Raw genomic sequence first — 24,917 nt, 5'->3', positions numbered from 1 at the left:
GCAAATGTACAAATGTACACCAGGACTAGCATGTCCACGTTGACGTGATAAATCCTATGTAGATTTATAAAACCCACAATAGCTGGTTGCAGCAAGAGTGAAGATGTAGGCTATAACATGGTAATGAGACCAGCCATGCTGTACGGCTTGGAAACAGTGGCACTGACTAAATGACAGGAGGTGGTAAAATTGAGGATGCTACAGTACAATTCTCATTAGGAGTGAGTCACACAGAAGGACATGATCAGAAATGACTACATTCATCAGCCCAAGATCAGGATCAGCCCAGGTTAGAAGGTTTGGGCATAAAACAAGAGAGGTGAAATTGAGATTGTTTGGACAAGGAAAGGAGGGATGAGGGGTACATTGGGAGAATGATGATGAAGATGGAGCTGCCAGGCAAGAGGAGAATAGGACAGCCAAAGAGGAGGTTTATGGCTGAGGTGAGCGAGGACATGTAGGTGCTGGTGGCTGGAGTTACAAAGGAATTTAAGACGCAGAAAACAGAACCAGATAAACTGATGATCCACGCTTCCAATGGGAATTAGACCAAATAAGTAAGAAGAAAAGCTAGTCGCTGTTGAACTGTGGAAGGATGTCCGAGGTTGTTGGACTGCCCGTGGAGCGGTGAGCAGAGATTAGCCTTCACATCAAAGTGCCATTAGGATCATTTGAAGTGTCAGAATGGCATTTTGATCAGTGGGGACCGGCAGGTGGGCCCCAGGCTGTTCCTCTGATGTTGATGAACCACTCTGGATGCTCTGTGATTCTGCCTTCTGTCTGTGCGTGCGTGCGTGCAGAAATGTGTGTAATCAAAGTGCATTTCAGTTTGGGGCACTGGGGCGGGCCTGTAGCAGAGGGATAGCGAGTGCGACTCATCTAGTGGTGCTGTAGATCCCATACACCGGATGGACAGCATGCGGCCGATTGGTTTGGTTTCCCATAGCCTCGTGGACATGGAGAGATGGTCGGTCCTGTGGTTATGAATGTCCAGGGATTGAGTTGTGATGCAGAGTGTGTACTAGTTTGCGAAATTAGGGACAGAAAGACAGGTGAAAACAATACCGCCATCCAGTCTCCCAGGCTGGAACCATAATTATGACACAGCTCTGGGGTCAAAGGTCATGGTAATTGTATCATTCACAGATATAGCAGTTATTACAGGAGACTATAATTTTCTGCGTGGGTGCGTGTGCGCGCGTGTGTGTGTGGGTGCTTGTGCGTCCGCGTGTCTGTATCTGTGTACGCGTATGCCGCGGCGGCAGCCAATAATCTTCTCTCAAGGCAAAGCAAACCGGCAGGAGATTACAAAGGCATGGTGTTTGCTGCGACACCCAAACGCGACACATGAAAGACAAAAAGAGCATACAGGATCAACAGAGGGCACAGCATAGCCCGCCGCACCAGTCCGTTACTGTGGCATCAATCCCCACAGATGGCGACGGGGCCTTTTTTTCTGAAGCCACTGGCGATGAGGAGAGCAGTGGCTTCAAAGGAGCCCCTCTGTAATCTGCTGGAACATCACAGGCCGGTGAGGAAAGTGACTGGTCTCCCGTAACACAGTAAAGCCAGACTTCGTCGTATACGGTACGGCGGTGTAACACGGTTAAAAAAAACTGCCGACCTACAAGCACCCGACACGTCACATCCGTGACGCGTCGTGAGCTTGCAGGTCTGTTGTTTTGGGGGAGCGCAACACCGCCCATTCGATGGAGCCTGAATGAACTGTAAAGAGAGGGGCGAGGAAGACACTAATGAAAGGCAGATAAAGGTATCATGGGCAGAGGCACGTGCGGGGAAGGCTTTTCTATCAGCCACCCCCTCCCTCCCTTTCCATTCCTTTTCCTTTTAAGAATCTGGAGATATAAATGGTCTAGTCAGTTCCTTTGTATCTGCTGAATGAAAAAAAAGAAGAAAAACCAGGACACACAATAAAGAGAGTCTATCTTCAAAGCATTAAGTCCCGGCCGCTGTTGAGAGTGACTCAATTCAGCCTAAATGGCCAGAGCCTGTGTATGTATGGGGTAAAGTTTAGTGGAGATGGAAGAAAGAAAGACAAAGATTGTGTGGGTTTGTGTTATTATTTTTTTTTTTTGCCACCCATTTCCATGTGTTTGTGGTTTTGCTTTTATGTGCCAGTCAGGCCTGGTACTCGCTGTCAGCCTACCAGTATTATCAGAGGAGAGCTGCAGTCTTTGTCACACCCAAATGCTGGATTCACCCCCCCCAGTGCATGCACAGGAGCCACAGCAGCCACCTCCCTTCATTTGGGCTCATTAAATGCTGTCCTCTGCTGAGTACGTCTTGCTTGGTTCACTGTGAGTTCACATCTCATCCTAATGATATCAAAGGATTGATGTTTTCTTTCTTTTCTTTTCTTTGATCAATTGTTTGTTGTTTTTTTTCCCATTTTCTCACCAATTTAGTCATTGCCAAGTTTCTGATGTGGGAAGGGTGTAGAGTAGACAACTCCTTCGATACACAGGGAGTTGCCAGTTACTTCTCGTCACCTGACTGTGAGTACTTTTTCACAGGGCGAACAGCATTTGTATAGAGACACCACCACTTGGTATTGTTGTGGACTTAATTATGTGGTGGACTGGAGGCGAGTGGTAATGATGCCACAACAACAAGGGTTTCCAGGATGGATTTACAGGATATTTACTTCACGTCAGAACTTCAGCAGATAAGTTGACAGACAGAACTTGGCACAAATAACAAATAACTGTGCATACAGTCTTTCTTTGGTGGTTCTCGGGCAGAGACGGAGGAGGAATCACTCAGACCGGAACACAATGCACTAAAACTGGCGGGCTGAACAGAACCTATACCCCCCCCCCCTCTAGACTGCTGAGTCCCTTCAGCATCTTCAGGTCTACCAGCACAAATCAATAAGTTAATAACACTATGAAAAGAATAGAACACATACAGGCATGCAATAGCCTACTCTCAGGTGCATTCAGCAACTTTTTTTCACACCTTCCAACCACTGCTAGTCTAATTAACTAATTAACTAATTAATAAGTAGCCTGTTTGAGAGCTACCTTTACAATCCCGGCTGTTTACATGCATCCATCCATCTTCAACCGCTTATCCGTAGTCGGCCACTGCTAGTCTAATTTGTGGTGGAGAGCTACCTTTACCATCCCGGCTCTTTACAGCCTTTCCAATCTCCTTCTACTGTACTGGAGGTTTCTATCCACTGCAGCTGGTGGCTATATCCAGGCAAAGCAAACATGCCATCAGAATCATCTTATAGATGGACAACAGCAGGAGCAGAGTTACAGTATAGACATACAACTAATAATCAAAGCATTACATGCATGGGAAGAGTTTTTGACTGTGGATAGTCAGTGTATATACCCATCGTGCTTTGAGTTGAGATGCTTGATTGATGCTCGTAGATGGTCGCTGGGGCCGACTGAGAAGGCCAGAGAGAAAATACTAACGAATGGCTCCGTTCTTTGATGTCCCCTGTCTGTCTCACTTTCTGACAGCTGGCTACATCTTCAAACACGTCCCGTGTTTGTCAGCCGTAATCACTAAACATTTCATCCATTTATATGATAATGTGAGGGGGGGCTCAGCCAATTTCCAGTCAAAGTAATTACATCTCTGACCAGCCCACACAAACTGCTGCGCAATTTATTTTTAGTTAAGTTAATTTATGTTAAAAGTTAAAAACACAAAAAGTTAAGAAGATCAGAGGTTTCTGCCCGACAACATTTTTTTGCAATACAGCATAACGACATTTATCAATACAGCACAACAAGCTTACATTGTGTGCAAGGTCATTCCGGCTGGCTGCAAAGGCCCTGCAAATTCCAGGACTGTATTTGACAACACATTTTTGGATTTTCCCCAAACAACTCAAACTGGATTGGCTTAAAATGGCCAGTGATCATTTAGCGGCCAACAAACGCGGTGCATTAGGTTGAATTGTGGACCGGTCAAACAGTGTGACGGACAAATTAACAGAAGCTGCTCAAGGCTTGCACCCCCCTCCCTCTCCCCCTCTCTCCACACGCACACACACTCGCCCACCCCCCGCCCCCTCTTTTTGTATGCCTGTTTGTGTATGTGCGTAAAGAGACCAAAACATATTCAAATTTGGTCCAGGCCACCAAATGGGAAGCGGTTTCTCGTGGTTCCGCTGGGACGGCACTTTCATGTGGAAACAGAATCTGTGGATCCCCCTCCTCTGCCCCTTTGTTGTGACAGGGGATAATGAATTTCACAACATCTGCCATTTGTTAGCCCTGTTAGCTGTAACTGATCTCCTTTTAATCCTGAGACCTTCATGGATCTTCCAGAGCGTGTGTGTAGCTATAGCTCTGCAGGCTGAAATGAACCAGATGTATCTCGCGGCCTCGGTGGGTCTGGGAGTTAACAGGATGCTAGCCTATAGCAGGCCCTGCCTGCCAGAGGCTGGCACGCATTCACTCAGAATATTTGGCTGCGTACCTATGTTGTGCTCGGTACCCCCATAATGGGCCATAAGAGAAGACTTGTCAACATTTTGGAAAGACTTCTCAACATTTTTTGAAAGTATTTTCCTAGAGATGAAAAATAAAATAGGGCTTAAAGGGTATTGGGTATGTGATATTTTTGGTTTAAAACAAAACAAAGGTGTGTGTTCAGTAACCGGAGTATCCCCGTCTCTCCAGCTCTTTAATAAACAGAAAAGACATTTTCAGATGGGTTGCAAATCATCAGCCAATCAGGAAATAGTACCCATATTGCTTCAATTGTACGTAAATTTTCTGCTCGCTAAAGAGAGAAGACAAACATTCTACCAATGAGTACATCAGAATATGGAGGTATTTAATAATACTTTAATTTAAAAAAAAGTCTTACTCTACCTTTAAGTGTTAACTGTTCCTCATTTCACCCTGGACACCCTGGAACCCCATCAATGAAAGGGTCTCGGAACCCTCATTGAAAACCAGTGTTCTACATCTGCTATTTTCACTACTTGTGTGCAACACTCTTGTATGATGAAGTAGGGCATCAATTTACGAGAAAAAACGAACAAAGAAAGTTGAAATAATGGGGTTCCTGCCCGACAGCAACGGAAATAAGGCTCATGTGGTTAGGCCTAATCGCTATGGAGGAGCTCCAGGTCTGATGGTGATTTTGTATCTTATTTATGTGGCTTCTGGCTTGGGAAGACACATATTCAATGAACGTTCCAATACCAAGGGAATAACAAAGGGCTGTAGGAGATTTGAAAATGTTCCCCTGTCACTACATCTGCACCCAGTCACAACTTGCTTCATTACTCACAGAAATGGAAGACTGTGTGTTATTGGATGACATCGGTTTTACCCCGATAGGAGTGGCACATACAGTAAACAGAACCCTGGATTCTGCCGTTTGAAGGCTGGAATGGTCGGAATGGCAATATTTTTGTCTTTGTTCCTTCCAAAAAAACATTTATGCACCCTTTTTTCTTGTCTCTTCATAAAACCTGGAATGTGGTTCAAAGAATGTGCAGAATTCTTCTGGCATGAATACAACATCTGTCATTCATCGGCCAGACAAAAGTGATGATTTAACACAGTGCATAACAGTTGAGGATTGAAAGCACAGGGCTAAAGCATTAATCGAGTGTTTTTGGTCTTTCTGTCTGTGAGTGTGAACCAACCAACCAGCAGTTATCAATGGTTTTCACATTGCATTCGCACTATAGCCATGAAGTCAGGGTCATGCCTCTTAAATAACCATGATATCAAAGTTGTCTAAAACCCTATTACTATGCAAAGAAGCATACTGGATTCATCATACCCTCAATACTTTGGAGCCCTCAGGCCTAAATGAGGAACTAAGCCTTATCATGCCTTTTATAGATGCATTCTACAGTCCCTCTGATTGTGCTGCTGTCCTCTGCTCTCGTCCTCCCAAAGGGGTATTTTGTAAATTGTCTCTGTCCTGGTCTTGAGGACAATTGTAGCATAAATTAAAATCCCTGCGATATGGTTATTGTGAGAATTGTATATTGCGATTAGCGAATTTGCGATATACAATAAAAACGATTATCGTCCCTTCCCCATGGGGCCTTGAGGAATACTGCTCCAAACCAACTGCAGTGAGGGGAAAACTGGGGGAAACTGGTTTGACTCGAGTCAGACGTGTGCACAATCAAATCAATGTTCAAAGCTATCTCTTTGGACATCATCATGTCAAGTCAATCCAGTTATTGCAATTAAGCAGCACTTTAATTTACTGACGGAGATCTCCGGCAAGCACTACACTATTGTCTATGAGCGCCTATTTGCACAACATTCAAAACGGGAAGTCATTGGTCGGTCAGCAAAATGATTCCCCTCCATTATTGTTACGGCTGCAGGCCTATCCACACTTTTCCTGGGCTGTGTGTGCTCCAGTTCCTGTCGATTTGATCCAATGAAAGCCAATGGAACTGGTCAGATGACCAATGATATCCAATGAAATCAACAGGAACTGGAGCACACACAGCCCAGGAAAAGTGTGGATAGGTCTGTGTCTGTGTTGGTGCGCGCAGCGCGCGCCCCATTGCCTATTCCCTCCCTGCAGATCCGTCAGCGCAGCCATTGGTGGGGAGCGTTCCCGGGGCTCCACTGTTGGTCGCCCGCTCCACACCTCACTCCTCCAATGGCAACCGGCTCCTACACCTGTGTCCACCTGACGGTATAAAGGCTTTCCGATGACTTCATTCCCGGCCGCTGTCCAAGAGCTAATAGCAGGCTAGAGACAGCGCGCCCTCCGTGCAGAGAGTGCACGCACGGAGTAGTAGAAACATCAGTATAGCAAGAGTTGCTATGTTTAATCAGTCTATTGAGTGAAACCCTGTCTGTTGCTAACCATTCATTAAAGTGCATTATTGTGTCATGATCAAGAGCAGATAGCAGGTAGTATTTCATGTAGTATTTAATTGTTATTCCATTAGTTAAAGCAGGCTCCTCACTGTGTATTTTTGTTTGAGTTAGGTTAAGTAGAGTAGTCAGTTAGGCTCTCTTATTTCCATTAATAGTTAGTCAAATACGGGAGGGGTTTTGGTTATGATTAAGAGTTTAGATGTTTTGATCTGTTCTTTGCTTTTTAGTTTTTTCTTTTTGGATATATGGAATGTCAAGGCCAGAAAGTTTTTTGCCACTCAGTAGGCGTTCCTGCATAACTTCCGGGTGTGATGATGATGTCACGCGTTGCGTGCATACCATAGACTGGGTGCATACCCTCTATTATTACCAAGGGCACATGTATTTATGCACCATTAATTTAAATGAAACAAAACAAAACAAAACAAAATAAACAGACAGGTATTTTGTCTCCAACAGTACTGTTGAGTTCTCAGCATAATAGTGCTGCAGTCATTGGTTTGTGGCAAAAGGCTCGTAAAAGTAGCACAACAGCATTACTTTAAATCAGGTGTTCCAAATGTAAGCCTATGTAGGCCTACAGTAGGGTAACCCTGAAAGAACGATTACTATAGTGCTTTTTGATATTTTTCATGAGAAAGCATCATTCCCATATAGCATTATGTTATACTTTAGCTATTGAAAAATAGCAGATCTACAAGCCGAGTACCGAGTGCCACTCTACAAGCTTGTTTTGAAAAATCGTGAAAATGTGGCGCAAATCTTTTAATATTATATTCTTTCAGAGCGATCATTTTTAACTCAAATCTTTGCTTCTGGGGGGGGGGATCAACTACATATTTTCAGATGGGGGTCGGCAGCCAATTACATATAGTTTTGGGGGTCCTTCACATGAAAAAGGTTGAGCATCAATGACATACAGTAGGAACATGGGTTTTTCAGAAAACTGTCAGGATTTAGAAGACATTTGTGGAATCATCGTCAGGTCTAAGATTACAATCGGCAGGTCATCTGAGTCTGACTGTGACCCACCTGCCAGTGCCGCTGCATTTGTCTCCGTCTCACTCTCCTCTTCGCCCTTCTCCTCCACCTCCTCCTCCTCCTCCTCTATTATATCAAGTTCGCCCGCATCATCCCAGGATACCTGCAGGTAACATTCTCACCGGTGCTGGCGTGTGCAGTCGTATCCAAAAAAGATGTCAATTTTGGATATGCATCCAGTTTTTTTTACCGTTCCAATGCACGCCGTTTGGAACATAATTTGGAACGTGTAAGGCCTCACTCACACTGTTGCAACATGCATACAACAATGTTGCATGGTAGATGTAAACAAAGGGTAATTGTCATGGCCGCCCCAATGGTTTGACACAAGATTTTTGTTGTACGGCTTTCGGCTGTGTTTCGACTGCACCCCTCCCGCTCATACAACAAAAATGTTGTGTCAAACCACGTGACTCCCATTGGAAATAAATTGCGAGCTTGCAACAGTCAACAATGCATCACATGCGTCTCATGCATCACACAACAATATGTTGTGCAGGTGTGAGTGAAGCCTAAGGCCTCACTCACACCTGGGCCTCACTCACACCTTCACATCTATTATGTAACCCAGGTGAAAATAGCCAAGTCAATAAAATAAGGATTGCAACTGGACTTATAAATGGACTTAGGATATAAACCAGGTTAACATAAAGTAACCAAACTTCTACTGAAGAGCTTTAAATAATGAAAACTAAATAGGATTTGTCTAAAACTATTTTACTATACAGAGTACAATGTAGGGGTTTATATTTATTCTGTATTCACATTCATCTACTTGTGTGTCTTTGAGAGAGCTGCATGTGCAATGCTCTGAACAAGCCAATTGAACCAAGCAATGAGGTCTCTCAATTAATATACTGCTCTTTGGAGAATCACCAGCCCAGGTGATGTGGCTCAGCTAATTACATGCTGCAGAGCACATAATGTTCTGGAGAGAACAGGAGAGAGAAGCCTGTTGAGCAGACAGTTTGACAAACAGAAGGAAATACATGATTCAATGAATGCGTGTTGGATACTGTCTGTGTCCCCACGCCAGATTTGTCATTCTGACTGCGGTGATGAAAGTGTTGTCCAGCAGGGGGAGTGGTTTTACCATCCATACGCACGTGCATGTATTTACGTCATCAGGACGCACCACGCCAGCTTTTGGTAGAAAAAAAACGCCAACACACAACACTGCTGCTAGAGTGTTTGTTTGTTTGTTTGTTTGTTACTTACAACAAGGCCGTTTGTTCTCATAAATAACTCGTCATGTAACATATTGTAGACAACATGGACATCGAGTAGAGTATAGAAATGGCCAGTGTTTTTTTTACCATGGCTGATGAAAAACAACAAGAAGCTTCTACAGTAAGCTGTGGAAACTCAGGTGAGTGAGTGTTTGCACTGCAGGTGTTAGCCTATTTTTAGCTCAGTGGTTTTCAACCTGTAACTCTGAGAATGTGACACATATGGAACCAAATGGACCCTTACAGCTCTGTAACTCTGAGAGTATATAGGCCTACATGTAACCAAATGGACCGTTATAAGGGTCCAATGTCGTCAAATGGTGGTCCTTGGCTCAAATGCTGCACAGGCTTGGGCCTGGCAAGCTAAAATGTCTTAAAATGGTGCGGCATTTGAGCCACGGTCCACGGACCACCATTTGATGACATTTAGAATATGTTGTCAAACAATATTGTTGTCAGTGTAATGCTTAATTGGGTCGTCCACTCACAGTTAACAGTCTTTAATACAAAAGACTGTCTTTGTATTGAGTTTGTGCTTGAAATGTACTGTAATTCTACAAACTGTTAATAAATATTTCAATCAATCAATCAATCAATCAATCAATTGTTGTCGTTGGATAAGATTGAATTGAAGCATTTCTTAACAGTTTTCAGAATGGGTTCATTTCACATGAAAGCACAACTCAATACAAAGACTGTTACTGTGTCGACGACACACTGATAAAGCATTACACTTGTTTACAACAGGGTCCACCATGTTCAATTCATCAGAACATTCTGAGACGAACAAATATACACTTCTATCTATAAATGATTTTCTCCACAATTCCATCCATGCTGTAGGCTATTGATGTTAATGAAGGTACCATTAGGAGAGATAACAGGCAAACGTTGATTAAAATGACAATCATTTTACATCTAATTGTGTAGACTTCTGGTATTAGATTAATTGGCCTAATGCAGATATTTAACAATAATTTTACTCTGACTGGGGTCCATTTGGTTTCATTCTACTATCTTAAGAGTTAAATATCTAATAAGGAGCATTGTTGTTTTGTGTGATGTGATATGAAGCTTTTATTTGCTGGAGTATTTCCAATTTGACATACATTTTACTTTTCTACTCTATTAAGTGTGTGTGTGTGTGTGTGTGCGTGTGTGTGTGTGTGTGTGTGTGTGTGTGTGTGTGTGTGTGTGTGTGTGTGTGTGTGTGTGTGTGTGTGTGTGTGTGTGTGTGTGATAGTTTGGCTACTTGGACACGTGAGCTTGCAGATCTGCTATTTGTATACATTTCATACAAATCTTCCCCCTGGGTCCACAGTTGATATTGCTAAATGTGCAACATTGTGATTTGGGACAGACTATAGGCTAATTGACATCACCAGCTAGATTGGAAGTGACTGTTGTGTTGTATATTTTAGTGTCCTTGTGTACAACATATAGATCAATGTTTAACCCATTTTGACCTGGAAACGATTCTACAAATGTCTTCTGAAAAACCATATGTTTCTATGTCAGTCCTTCTCAAACATTTTCACGTCAACGACCCCCAAGATTATCTGTAATTGGCCGCCGACCCCCATCTGAAAATATGTTGTTCCTGCAGTGACCTCCCAGAAGCAAAGATATGAGTTAAAAAAAAACGTTCGCTTTGAAAGAATATAATATTCAAAGATTTGCACTACAATTTCACGATTAAAAAAAAAAATAGCAGACCTACAAGCTCATAGCGCGGCACTCGGTGCAATTTAGTTCAAATTGACAGGCGTTACCTCATGATTATGTACGATGACAAGACAAGAGCACCGCTCACTTCACACGAGTGTGATTTTTTATTTATACTCGTCTCAATATTTGCAATTTGCAATATATTGACAATGAAAGGAGAACTTAGGTACAGTACAGTACAGTACAGTACAGTACAGTACAGTACAGCACCACTCACTTCAGACGGTTCTGATGTTTTTTTGTGTTTATTTTTAAAGGAGAACGATGCCTGGTGCTCTTGTCTGGAACCCTCCTCAGAACGGCGTGGGGGAGAGGTACAGATTTGGCTCCCTGCCTCTCCCCGGCCTGTGGACCCGGCAGACCAGACCGGTGAGTTGTAATTTATTACAGTGTTACAATGATAGTACAATATTACAATGTCAATGTCATTAGCGCTGCTACACTGTTATCGCAAGGTTACTACAATGTTGTTAAAATGTTACAATATTAAAAAAACGTTTTCGAGGGAATTTGAGTAGGTTTTGGTCATTCGTTAAAATGTTGAGGCATTTGGACTAGTTTTTCCCCAATATTTTTAAATTCTACTACTACCACTACATCTCGGATCCAGATATTCTACTTTTACCTCCACTGCATTTATTTGAAAACATTAGTTACTAGTCACTTTATTACAAAACATACCTGAGGACTATTCTTTTTTTTAAAATATATTTTTAACCCACGATTTTGTAACCCATTTTTCACCCCTGTGTCAATCATCTACTGTGATCCTGGGCTCTACACACCCTCCGCCAACCTGGGGAGAGCAACGGACTTAACTCATGCTCCCTTCATGCCTGAGTGTCCAAGTTGCTCCTTTACACCTGACAGGGGGGAGTTTCCCTGGTTGGACGTAGCGCGTGGAAGGAACACGTTATTCCAACCAGTTCCTTTCCCCTCCATCAGGCGCCCCAGCTGGCCAGGGGGAGGCAGTTTAGAGACCAGGATTACTGCATGTTTTTGTGAGGGTACCTACCCTAGGGGACACGGGGAGAACATGCAAACTCCACACAGAAAGGCCCTTTCGCCAACCCCACCTTCGGGTATGGGCACTGATGACGCGGAGGAGGAAACACGCCGCCAGCACCCACAGCGTCCCGAGCGGGAATCGAACCCAGGACCTTCTAGCTGTGAGGCGACAGCACTACCGACTGTGCCACCGTGCCCCTGAGGACTATTCTACAAATATTCTAAATCCTGACAGTTTGTGCCACATTTTCAGGATTTTTCAAAAATAGCAGATCTACCAGCTCACATTTGAAAACTTGTAAAGGGACATTTAGCAGAATGACTACTTTCTACATTTGGTACTTTATGTAAATTTTTTAAACCAATACTTTTGTACTTTTGCGGAAGTACATTTTAAATTCTGGACTTTTACAGAAACAGTATTTCTATACAGCACTATTGATACTTTTACTTAAAGGAAAACGTTAGATGTCTTTCGACCAAGGTTCATGTTTTAGGTTATTAGAGAAAGTAAAAGATAAGTACATTTTCTTTCATTTACTGCTTTCTTTCGTTTTAGCGATTTTAACCATTTCTGACAGGGGGCTGGGGGCATTCCAAACGAAACGAATTAAAGCAGCAAATGAAAATAAACCAATAAACACTCATCTTTTGCTTTCTACAAACAACCTAAAACATGAACCTTGGTTGAAAAAAACTAAAGTTGTCCTTCAAGTCAGAAATGAGAATTCCAACACTGCTTATACTTTTTCATAGTATTCATCATTGCTGTTAGAAATATTGTATTTGTCGTAGCAACATTACAGTGGCAATACCTTGCACTGCGAGCTGTTGTGAGCTTGTAGATCGGCTATTTACAACATCTTTGCCTTTCTGATGTAATTACCAATTTGGCTAATGTTTGATACTTTTTGGGGTTGCTTTAGACGCAGCAATGGTCTTATTGGTTTATTTTTATTTGTCATTTCAGAGATTAAAAAGAAAAAAAAAAGTAGTGGAGTAAAAGCATAATATTTGCCTCTGAGATGTAGTGGAGTAGCAATTAGGGGGCGGGGATATTTCATTATGCCCAATTGTGGTCCCAAATCCTAATATAAATGTGCCACGTCTCTGCGTGCGTGTGTGCGTGCGGTTGTAATGCATGTAACTCAAGAACCGTTTGCCCCACCGACTTCAAACTTGACACACGCGTTCCACACCCCTACAGGGAGTGCAGTGCCCGGCCTTGAGTCGGTGGCAAACACCGTTGTCCAGAAACGCCACAAAGGCTCTGCCAGTGGACCTAATGAGCCCAAATCCATCACCTGTGCAATTTCCAGTCTCTGCCTCAGCCAATTCATTGCCACGGCAACCCCCACAGCTGCTAATTGATTACTTAACCAGTCCACTTGTCACAGTCAGTTTGCACTCTTCAGGCACAGACAGATACAGAGACCTCCATATACAGTATGGGCACAAAAGGGACCCGTTAAAACGGGTGCTATGACAAGTTATTGTCGGGTATTATTAGGTTCCCTAGTTGCATCGTTCTCAAGTAGGCCGGTGGCCGATGGGCACGTGCAGGTGTATTAATTTCTAACACTTGTTTTTAACACCTTTTTTTTGTTTATTTATTTATAGGCATTATTCATGCCTATAAAAATCATGCCGGCTGCCCTTGATGTCTGGAATGCTCCTTGGGAACGCCAGGGGAGTGACCTCCGAACACCGGGGATAGGGTCGAGATGCCTGGGGGGTCTCCACGCCCGGTCAACGATAGTGGGCGCGCTATGTTGTCTGGAATCCCCATGGATATGTACCGCTCAAGCTGGTACATTGAGGTACATTAGGCCCGTCACAAGTACTAATACATTATTCAAATTACAATATAAAATGCATGAATAGTGAAAGTAGCAGATCTACGAGATCAAAACAGTTTTGAGCTCCTAGATAAAATAATTTGCCAAAATAATTTGCCTCCCAAAATAATTTGCCAAAATAATTTGCCTCCCAAAATAAATTTCCAAAATAATTTGCCTCCCAAAATAATTTGCCTCCCAAAATAATTTGCCTCCCAAAATAATTTGCCAAAATAATTTGCCTCCCAAAATAATTTGCCTCCCAAAATAATTTGCCAAAATAATTTGCCTCCCAAAATAATTTGCCTCCCAAAATAATTTGCCTCCCAAAATAATTTGCCTCCCAAAATAATTTGCCAAAATAATTTGCCTCCCAAAATAATTTGCCTCCCAAAATAATTTGCCTCCCAAAATAATTTGCCTCCCAAAATAATTTGCCAAAATAATTTGCCTCCCAAAATAATTTGCCAAAATAATTTGCCTCCCAAAATAATTTGCCAAAATAAATTGCCTCCCAAAATAATTTGCCTCCCAAAATAATTTGCCAAAATAATTTGCCAAAATAATTTGCCTCCCAAAATAATTTGCCTCCCAAAATAATTTGCCTCCCAAAATCCCAAAATAATTTGCCTCCCAAAATAATTTGCCTCCCAAAATAATTTGCCTCCCAAAATAATTTGCCTCCCAAAATAATTTGCCTCCCAAAATAATTTGCCAAAATAATTTGCCTCCCAAAATAATTTGCCAAAATAATGTTTTAGGAGCTGTTTCTCAACAACCAAAGTGTCAAATAATGGTTAGAAGCTGTTTTTCAACAACCAAAAGTGTCAAATAATGTTTTAGGAGCTGTTTCTCAACAACCAAAAGTGTAAAATAATGTTTTAGGAGCTGTTTCTCAACAACCAAAGTGTCAAATAATGGTTAGAAGCTGTTTTTCAACAACCAAAAGTGTCAAATAATGTTTTAGGAGCTGTTTCTCAACAACCAAAAGTGTAAAATAATGTTTTAGGAGCTGTTTCTCAACAACCAAAGTGTCAAATAATGGTTAGAAGCTGTTTTTCAAAAACCAAAAGTGTCAAATAATGTTTTAGGAGCTGTTTCTCAATAACCAAAAGTGTAAAATAATGTTTTAGGAGCTGTTTCTCAACAACCAAAGTGTCAAATAATGGTTAGAAGCTGTTTTTCAACAACCAAAAGTGTCAAATAATGTTTTAGGAGCTGTTTCTCAATAACCAAAAGTGTAAAATAATGTTTTAGGAGCTGTTTCTCAACAACCAAAGTGTCAAATAATGGTTAGAAGCTGTTTTTCAACAACCAAAAATGTCAAATGTTTTAGGAGCCGTTTCTCAATATCCAAAAGTGTAAAATAATGTTTTAGGAGCCGTTTCTCAACAACCAAAGTGTCAAATAATGGTTAGAAGCTGTTTTTCAACAACCAAAAGTGTAAAATAATGTTTTAGGAGCTGTTTCTCAATAACCAAAAGTGTAAAATAATGTTTTAGGAGCTGTTTCTCAACAACCAAAGTGTCAAATAATGGTTAGAAGCTGTTTTTCAACAACCGAAAGTGTCAAATAATGTTTTAGGAGCTGTTTCTCAATAACCAAAAGTGTAAAATAATGTTTTAGGAGCTGTTTCTCAACAACCAAAGTGTCAAATAATGGTTAGAAGCTGTTTTTCAACAACCAAAAGTGTCAAATAATGTTTTAGGAGCTGTTTCTCAATAACCAAAAGTGTAAAATAATGTTTTAGGAGCTGTTTCTCAACAACAATAATTTGCCAAAATAATTTGCCTCCCAAAATAATTTGCCTCCCAAAATAATTTGCCAAAATAATTTGCCTCCCAAAATAATTTGCCAAAATAATTTGCCTCCCAAAATAATTTGCCTCCCAAAATAATTTGCCTCCCAAAATAATTTGCCTGCCAAAATAATTTGCCTGCCAAAATAATTTGCCTCCCAAAATAATTTGCCAAAATAATTTGCCTCCCAAAATAATTTGCCAAAATAATTTGCCTCCCAAAATAATTTGCCAAAATAATTTGCCTCCCAAAATGATTTGCCTCCCAAAATAATTTGCCAAAATAATTTGCCTCCCAAAATAATTTGCCTCCCAAAATAATTTGCCAAAATAATTTTCCTCCCAAAATAATTTGCCAAAATAATTTGCCTCCCAAAATAATTTGCCTCCCAAAATGATTTGCCTCCCAAAATAATTTGCTTCCCAAAATAATTTGCCTCCCAAAATAATTTGCCAAAAGAATTTGCCTCCCAAAATAATTTGCCAAAATAATGTTTTAGGAGCTGTTTCTCAACAACCAAAGTGTCAAATAATGGTTAGAAGCTGTTTTTCAACAACCAAAAGTGTCAAATAATGTTTTAGGAGCTGTTTCTCAATAACCAAAAGTGTAAAATAATGTTTTAGGAGCTGTTTCTCAACAACCAAAGTGTCAAATAATGGTTAGAAGCTGTTTTTCAACAACCAAAAGTGTCAAATAATGTTTTAGGAGCTGTTTCTCAACAACCAAAAGTGTAAAATAATGTTTTAGGAGCTGTTTCTCAACAACCAAAGTGTCAAATAATGGTTAGAAGCTGTTTTTCAACAACCAAAAGTGTCAAATAATGTTTTAGGAGCTGTTTCTCAACAACCAAAAGTGTAAAATAATGTTTTAGGAGCTGTTTCTCAATTACCAAAAGTGTAAAATAATGTTTTAGGAGCTGTTTCTCAACAACCAAAGTGTCAAATAATGGTTAGAAGCTGTTTTTCAACAACCAAAAGTGTAAAATAATGTTTTAGGAGCTGTTTCTCAATTACCAAAAGTGTAAAATAATGTTTTAGGAGCTGTTTCTCAACAACCAAAGTGTCAAATAATGGTTAGAAGCTGTTTTTCAACAACCAAAAGTGTCAAATAATGTTTTAGGAGCTGTTTCTCAATAACCAAAAGTGTAAAATAATCTTTTAGGAGCTGTTTCTCAACAACCAAAGTGTCAAATAATGGTTAGAAGCTGTTTTTCAACAACCAAAAGTGTCAAATAATGTTTTAGGAGCTGTTTCTCAATAACCAAAAGTGTAAAATAATGTTTTAGGAGCTGTTTCTCAACAACCAAAGTGTCAAATAATGGTTAGAAGCTGTTTTTCAACAACCAAAAGTGTCAATGTTTTAGGAGCTGTTTCTCAATTACCAAAAGTGTAAAATAATGTTTTAGGAGCTGTTTCTCAATAACCAAAAGTGTAAAATAATGTTTTAGGAGCTGTTTCTCAACAACAATAATTTGCCAAAATAATTTGCCTCCCAAAATAATTTGCCTCCCAAAATAATTTGCCTCCCAAAATAATTTGCCAAAATAATTTGCCTCCCAAAATAATTTGCCTCCCAAAATAATTTTCCTCCCAAAATAATTTGCCAAAATAATTTGCCTCCCAAAATAATTTGCCAAAATAATTTGCCTCCCAAAATAATTTGCCTCCCAAAATAATTTGCCTCCCAAAATAATTTGCCTCCCAAAATAATTTGCCTCCCAAAATAATTTGCCAAAATAATTTGCCTCCCAAAATAATTTGCCAAAATAATTTGCCTCCCAAAATAATTTGCCTCCCAAAATAATTTGCCAAAATAATTTGCCTCCCAAAATAATTTGCCAAAATAATTTGCCTCCCAAAATGATTTGCCTCCCAAAATAATTTGCCTCCCAAAATAATTTGCCTCCCAAAATAATTTGCCAAAATAATTTGCCTCCCAAAATAATTTGCCTCCCAAAATAATTTGCCAAAATAATTTGCCTCCCAAAATAATTTGCCAAAATAATTTGCCTCCCAAAATAATTTGCCAAAATAATGTTTTAGGAGCTGTTTCTCAACAACCAAAGTGTCAAATAATGGTTAGAAGCTGTTTTTCAACAACCAAAAGTGTCAAATAATGTTTTAGGAGCTGTTTCTCAATAACCAAAAGTGTAAAATAATGTTTTAGGAGCTGTTTCTCAACAACCAAAGTGTCAAATAATGGTTAGAAGCTGTTTTTCAACAACCAAAAGTGTCAAATAATGTTTTAGGAGCTGTTTCTCAACAACCAAAAGTGTAAAATAATGTTTTAGGAGCTGTTTCTCAACAACCAAAGTGTCAAATAATGGTTAGAAGCTGTTTTTCAACAACCAAAAGTGTCAAATAATGTTTTAGGAGCTGTTTCTCAATAACCAAAAGTGTAAAATAATGTTTTAGGAGCTGTTTCTCAATTACCAAAAGTGTAAAATAATGTTTTAGGAGCTGTTTCTCAACAACCAAAGTGTCAAATAATGGTTAGAAGCTGTTTTTCAACAACCAAAAGTGTCAAATAATGTTTTAGGAGCTGTTTCTCAATAACCAAAAGTGTAAAATAATGTTTTAGGAGCTGTTTCTCAACAACCAAAGTGTCAAATAATGGTTAGAAGCTGTTTTTCAACAACCAAAAGTGTCAAATAATGTTTTAGGAGCTGTTTCTCAATAACCAAAAGTGTAAAATAATGTTTTAGGAGCTGTTTCTCAACAACCAAAGTGTCAAATAATGGTTAGAAGCTGTTTTTCAACAACCAAAAGTGTCAATTAATGTTTTAGGAGCTGTTTCTCAATTACCAAAAGTGTAAAATAATGTTTTAGGAGCTGTTTCTCAATAACCAAAAGTGTAAAATAATGTTTTAGGAGCTGTTTCTCAACAACAATAATTTGCCAAAATAATTTGCCTCCCAAAATAATTTGCCTCCCAAAATAATTTGCCAAAATAATTTGCCTCCCAAAATAATTTGCCTCCCAAAATAATTTGCCTCCCAAAATAATTTTCCTCCCAAAATAATTTGCCAAAATAATTTGCCTCCCAAAATAATTTGCCAAAATAATTTGCCTCCCAAAATGATTTGCCTCCCAAAATAATTTGCCTCCCAAAATAATTTGCCTCCCAAAATAATTTGCCTCCCAAAATAATTTGCCAAAATAATTTGCCTCCCAAAATAATTTGCCAAAATAATTTGCCTCCCAAAATAATTTGCCTCCCAAAATAATTTGCCAAAATAATTTGCCTCCCAAAATAATTTGCCAAAATAATTTGCCTCCCAAAATAATTTTCCTCCCAAAATAATTTGCCAAAATAATTTGCCTCCCAAAATAAATTTCCAAAATAATTTGCCTCCCAAAATAATTTGCCTCCCAAAATAATTTGCCTGCCAAAATAATTTGCCTCCCAAAATAATTTGCCAAAATAATTTGCCTCCCAAAATAATTTGCCTCCCAAAATAATTTGCCTCCCAAAATAATTTGCCTCCCAAAATAATTTGCCTCCCAAAATAATTTGCCAAAATAATTTGCCTCCCAAAATAATTTGCCTCCCAAAATAATTTGCCAAAATAATTTGCCTCCCAAAATAATTTGCCAAAATAAATTGCCTCCCAAAATAATTTGCCAAAATAATTTGCCTCCCAAAATAATTTGCCTCCCAAAATAATTTGCCTCCCAAAATCCCAAAATAATTTGCCTCCCAAAATAATTTGCCAAAATAATTTGCCTCCCAAAATAATTTGCCTCCCAAAATAATTTGCCTCCCAAAATAATTTGCCAAAATAATTTGCCAAAATAATTTGCCTCCCAAAATAATTTGCCAAAATAATTTGCCTCCCAAAATAATTTGCCAAAATAATTTGCCTCCCAAAATAATTTGCCAAAATAATGTTTTAGGAGCTGTTTCTCAACAACCAAAGTGTCAAATAATTGTTAGAAGCTGTTTTTCAACAACCAAAAGTGTCAAATAATGTTTTAGGAGCTGTTTCTCAACAACCAAAAGTGTAAAATAATGTTTTAGGAGCTGTTTCTCAACAACCAAAGTGTCAAATAATGGTTAGAAGCTGTTTTTCAACAACCAAAAGTGTCAAATAATGTTTTAGGAGCTGTTTCTCAACAACCAAAAGTGTAAAATAATGTTTTAGGAGCTGTTTCTCAACAACCAAAGTGTCAAATAATGGTTAGAAGCTGTTTTTCAAAAACCAAAAGTGTCAAATAATGTTTTAGGAGCTGTTTCTCAATAACCAAAAGTGTAAAATAATGTTTTAGGAGCTGTTTCTCAACAACCAAAGTGTCAAATAATGGTTAGAAGCTGTTTTTCAACAACCAAAAGTGTAAAATAATGTTTTAGGAGCTGTTTCTCAATAACCAAAAGTGTAAAATAATGTTTTAGGAGCTGTTTCTCAACAACCAAAGTGTCAAATAATGGTTAGAAGCTGTTTTTCAACAACCGAAAGTGTCAAATAATGTTTTAGGAGCTGTTTCTCAATAACCAAAAGTGTAAAATAATGTTTTAGGAGCTGTTTCTCAACAACCAAAGTGTCAAATAATGGTTAGAAGCTGTTTTTCAACAACCAAAAGTGTCAAATAATGTTTTAGGAGCTGTTTCTCAATAACCAAAAGTGTAAAATAATGTTTTAGGAGCTGTTTCTCAACAACAATAATTTGCCAAAATAATTTGCCTCCCAAAATAATTTGCCTCCCAAAATAATTTGCCAAAATAATTTGCCTCCCAAAATAATTTGCCAAAATAATTTGCCTCCCAAAATAATTTGCCAAAATAATTTGCCTCCCAAAATAATTTGCCTCCCAAAATAATTTGCCTCCCAAAATAATTTGCCAAAATAATTTGCCTCCCAAAATAATTTGCCTCCCAAAATAATTTGCCAAAATAATTTGCCTCCCAAAATAATTTGCCAAAATAATTTGCCTCCCAAAATAATTTGCCAAAATAATTTGCCTCCCAAAATAATTTGCCAAAATAATTTCCCTCCCAAAATGATTTGCCTCCCAAAATAATTTGCCAAAATAATTTGCCTCCCAAAATAATTTGCCTCCCAAAATAATTTGCCAAAATAATTTTCCTCCCAAAATAATTTGCCAAAATAATTTGCCTCCCAAAATGATTTGCCTCCCAAAATAATTTGCCAAAATAATTTGCTTCCCAAAATAATTTGCCTCCCAAAATAATTTGCCAAAAGAATTTGCCTCCCAAAATAATTTGCCAAAATAATGTTTTAGGAGCTGTTTCTCAACAACCAAAGTGTCAAATAATGGTTAGAACCTGTTTTTCAACAACCAAAAGTGTCAAATAATGTTTTAGGAGCTGTTTCTCAATAACCAAAAGTGTAAAATAATGTTTTAGGAGCTGTTTCTCAACAACCAAAGTGTCAAATAATGGTTAGAAGCTGTTTTTCAACAACCAAAAGTGTCAAATAATGTTTTAGGAGCTGTTTCTCAACAACCAAAAGTGTAAAATAATGTTTTAGGAGCTGTTTCTCAACAACCAAAGTGTCAAATAATGGTTAGAAGCTGTTTTTCAACAACCAAAAGTGTCAAATAATGTTTTAGGAGCTGTTTCTCAATAACCAAAAGTGTAAAATAATGTTTTAGGAGCTGTTTCTCAATTACCAAAAGTGTAAAATAATGTTTTAGGAGCTGTTTCTCAACAACCAAAGTGTCAAATAATGGTTAGAAGCTGTTTTTCAACAACCAAAAGTGTCAAATAATGTTTTAGGAGCTGTTTCTCAATAACCAAAAGTGTAAAATAATGTTTTAGGAGCTGTTTCTCAACAACCAAAGTGTCAAATAATGGTTAGAAGCTGTTTTTCAACAACCAAAAGTGTCAAATAATGTTTTAGGAGCTGTTTCTCAATAACCAAAAGTGTAAAATAATGTTTTAGGAGCTGTTTCTCAACAACCAAAGTGTCAAATAATGGTTAGAAGCTGTTTTTCAACAACCAAAAGTGTCAATTAATGTTTTAGGAGCTGTTTCTCAATTACCAAAAGTGTAAAATAATGTTTTAGGAGCTGTTTCTCAATAACCAAAAGTGTAAAATAATGTTTTAGGAGCTGTTTCTCAACAACAATAATTTGCCAAAATAATTTGCCTCCCAAAATAATTTGCCTCCCAAAATAATTTGCCTCCCAAAATAATTTGCCAAAATAATTTGCCTCCCAAAATAATTTGCCTCCCAAAATAATTTGCCTCCCAAAATAATTTTCCTCCCAAAATAATTTGCCAAAATAATTTGCCTCCCAAAATAATTTGCCAAAATAATTTGCCTCCCAAAATAATTTGCCTCCCAAAATAATTTGCCTCCCAAAATAATTTGCCAAAATAATTTGCCTCCCAAAATAATTTGCCAAAATAATTTGCCAAAATAATTTGCCTCCCAAAATAATTTGCCTCCCAAAATAATTTGCCTCCCAAAATAATTTGCCAAAATAATTTGCCTCCCAAAATGATTTGCCTCCCAAAATAATTTGCCTCCCAAAATAATTTGCCTCCCAAAATAATTTGCCAAAATAATTTGCCAAAATAATTTGCCTCCCAAAATAATTTCCCTCCCAAAATAATTTGCCAAAATAATTTGCCTCCCAAAATAATTTGCCAAAATAATTTGCCTCCCAAAATAATTTGCCAAAATAATTTGCCTCCCAAAATAATTTGCCAAAATAATGTTTTAGGAGCTGTTTCTCAACAACCAAAGTGTCAAATAATGTTTTAGGAGCTGTTTTTCAACAACCAAAAGTGTCAAATAATGTTTTAGGAGCTGTTTCTCAATAACCAAAAGTGTAAAATAATGTTTTAGGAGCTGTTTCTCAATTACCAAAAGTGTAAAATAATGTTTTAGGAGCTGTTTCTCAACAACCAAAGTGTCAAATAATGGTTAGAAGCTGTTTTTCAACAACCAAAAGTGTCAAATAATGTTTTAGGAGCTGTTTCTCAACAACCAAAAGTGTAAAATAATGTTTTAGGAGCTGTTTCTCAACAACCAAAGTGTCAAATAATGGTTAGAAGCTGTTTTTCAACAACCAAAAGTGTCAAATAATGTTTTAGGAGCTGTTTCTCAATAACCAAAAGTGTAAAATAATGTTTTAGGAGCTGTTTCTCAATTACCAAAAGTGTAAAATAATGTTTTAGGAGCTGTTTCTCAACAACCAAAGTGTCAAATAATGGTTAGAAGCTGTTTTTCAACAACCAAAAGTGTCAAATAATGTTTTAGGAGCTGTTTCTCAATAACCAAAAGTGTAAAATAATGTTTTAGGAGCTGTTTCTCAACAACCAAAGTGTCAAATAATGGTTAGAAGCTGTTTTTCAACAACCAAAAGTGTCAAATAATGTTTTAGGAGCTGTTTCTCAATAACCAAAAGTGTAAAATAATGTTTTAGGAGCTGTTTCTCAACAACCAAAGTGTCAAATAATGGTTAGAAGCTGTTTTTCAACAACCAAAAGTGTCAATTAATGTTTTAGGAGCTGTTTCTCAATTACCAAAAGTGTAAAATAATGTTTTAGGAGCTGTTTCTCAATAACCAAAAGTGTAAAATAATGTTTTAGGAGCTGTTTCTCAACAACAATAATTTGCCAAAATAATTTGCCTCCCAAAATAATTTGCCTCCCAAAATAATTTGCCTCCCAAAATAATTTGCCAAAATAATTTGCCTCCCAAAATAATTTGCCTCCCAAAATAATTTGCCTCCCAAAATAATTTTCCTCCCAAAATAATTTGCCAAAATAATTTGCCTCCCAAAATAATTTGCCAAAATAATTTGCCTCCCAAAATAATTTGCCTCCCAAAATAATTTGCCTCCCAAAATAATTTGCCAAAATAATTTGCCTCCCAAAATAATTTGCCAAAATAATTTGCCAAAATAATTTGCCTCCCAAAATAATTTGCCTCCCAAAATAATTTGCCTCCCAAAATAATTTGCCAAAATAATTTGCCTCCCAAAATGATTTGCCTCCCAAAATAATTTGCCTCCCAAAATAATTTGCCTCCCAAAATAATTTGCCAAAATAATTTGCCAAAATAATTTGCCTCCCAAAATAATTTCCCTCCCAAAATAATTTGCCAAAATAATTTGCCTCCCAAAATAATTTGCCAAAATAATTTGCCTCCCAAAATAATTTGCCAAAATAATTTGCCTCCCAAAATAATTTGCCAAAATAATGTTTTAGGAGCTGTTTCTCAACAACCAAAGTGTCAAATAATGGTTAGAAGCTGTTTTTCAACAACCAAAAGTGTCAAATAATGTTTTAGGAGCTGTTTCTCAATAACCAAAAGTGTAAAATAATGTTTTAGGAGCTGTTTCTCAACAACCAAAGTGTCAAATAATGGTTAGAAGCTGTTTTTCAACAACCAAAAGTGTCAAATAATGTTTTAGGAGCTGTTTCTCAACAACCAAAAGTGTAAAATAATGTTTTAGGAGCTGTTTCTCAACAACCAAAGTGTCAAATAATGGTTAGAAGCTGTTTTTCAACAACCAAAAGTGTCAAATAATGTTTTAGGAGCTGTTTCTCAATAACCAAAAGTGTAAAATAATGTTTTAGGAGCTGTTTCTCAATTACCAAAAGTGTAAAATAATGTTTTAGGAGCTGTTTCTCAACAACCAAAGTGTCAAATAATGGTTAGAAGCTGTTTTTCAACAACCAAAAGTGTCAAATAATGTTTTAGGAGCTGTTTCTCAATAACCAAAAGTGTAAAATAATGTTTTAGGAGCTGTTTCTCAACAACCAAAGTGTCAAATAATGGTTAGAAGCTGTTTTTCAACAACCAAAAGTGTCAAATAATGTTTTAGGAGCTGTTTCTCAATAACCAAAAGTGTAAAATAATGTTTTAGGAGCTGTTTCTCAACAACCAAAGTGTCAAATAATGGTTAGAAGCTGTTTTTCAACAACCAAAAGTGTCAATTAATGTTTTAGGAGCTGTTTCTCAATTACCAAAAGTGTAAAATAATGTTTTAGGAGCTGTTTCTCAATAACCAAAAGTGTAAAATAATGTTTTAGGAGCTGTTTCTCAACAACAATAATTTGCCAAAATAATTTGCCTCCCAAAATAATTTGCCAAAATAATTTGCCTCCCAAAATAATTTGCCTCCCAAAATAATTTGCCTCCCAAAATAATTTGCCAAAATAATTTGCCTCCCAAAATAATTTGCCTCCCAAAATAATTTGCCAAAATAATTTGCCTCCCAAAATAATTTGCCAAAATAATTTGCCTCCCAAAATAATTTGCCAAAATAATTTGCCTCCCAAAATAATTTGCCAAAATAATTTCCCTCCCAAAATGATTTGCCTCCCAAAATAATTTGCCAAAATAATTTGCCTCCCAAAATAATTTGCCTCCCAAAATAATTTGCCAAAATAATTTTCCTCCCAAAATAATTTGCCAAAATAATTTGCCTCCCAAAATAA

Source organism: Protomyctophum bolini, assembly GCF_963924005.1.
Source record: "Protomyctophum bolini genome assembly, chromosome: 1".
Classification (NCBI taxonomy): domain Eukaryota; kingdom Metazoa; phylum Chordata; class Actinopteri; order Myctophiformes; family Myctophidae; genus Protomyctophum; species Protomyctophum bolini.
Note: the sequence above shows the minus strand (reverse complement) of the source record.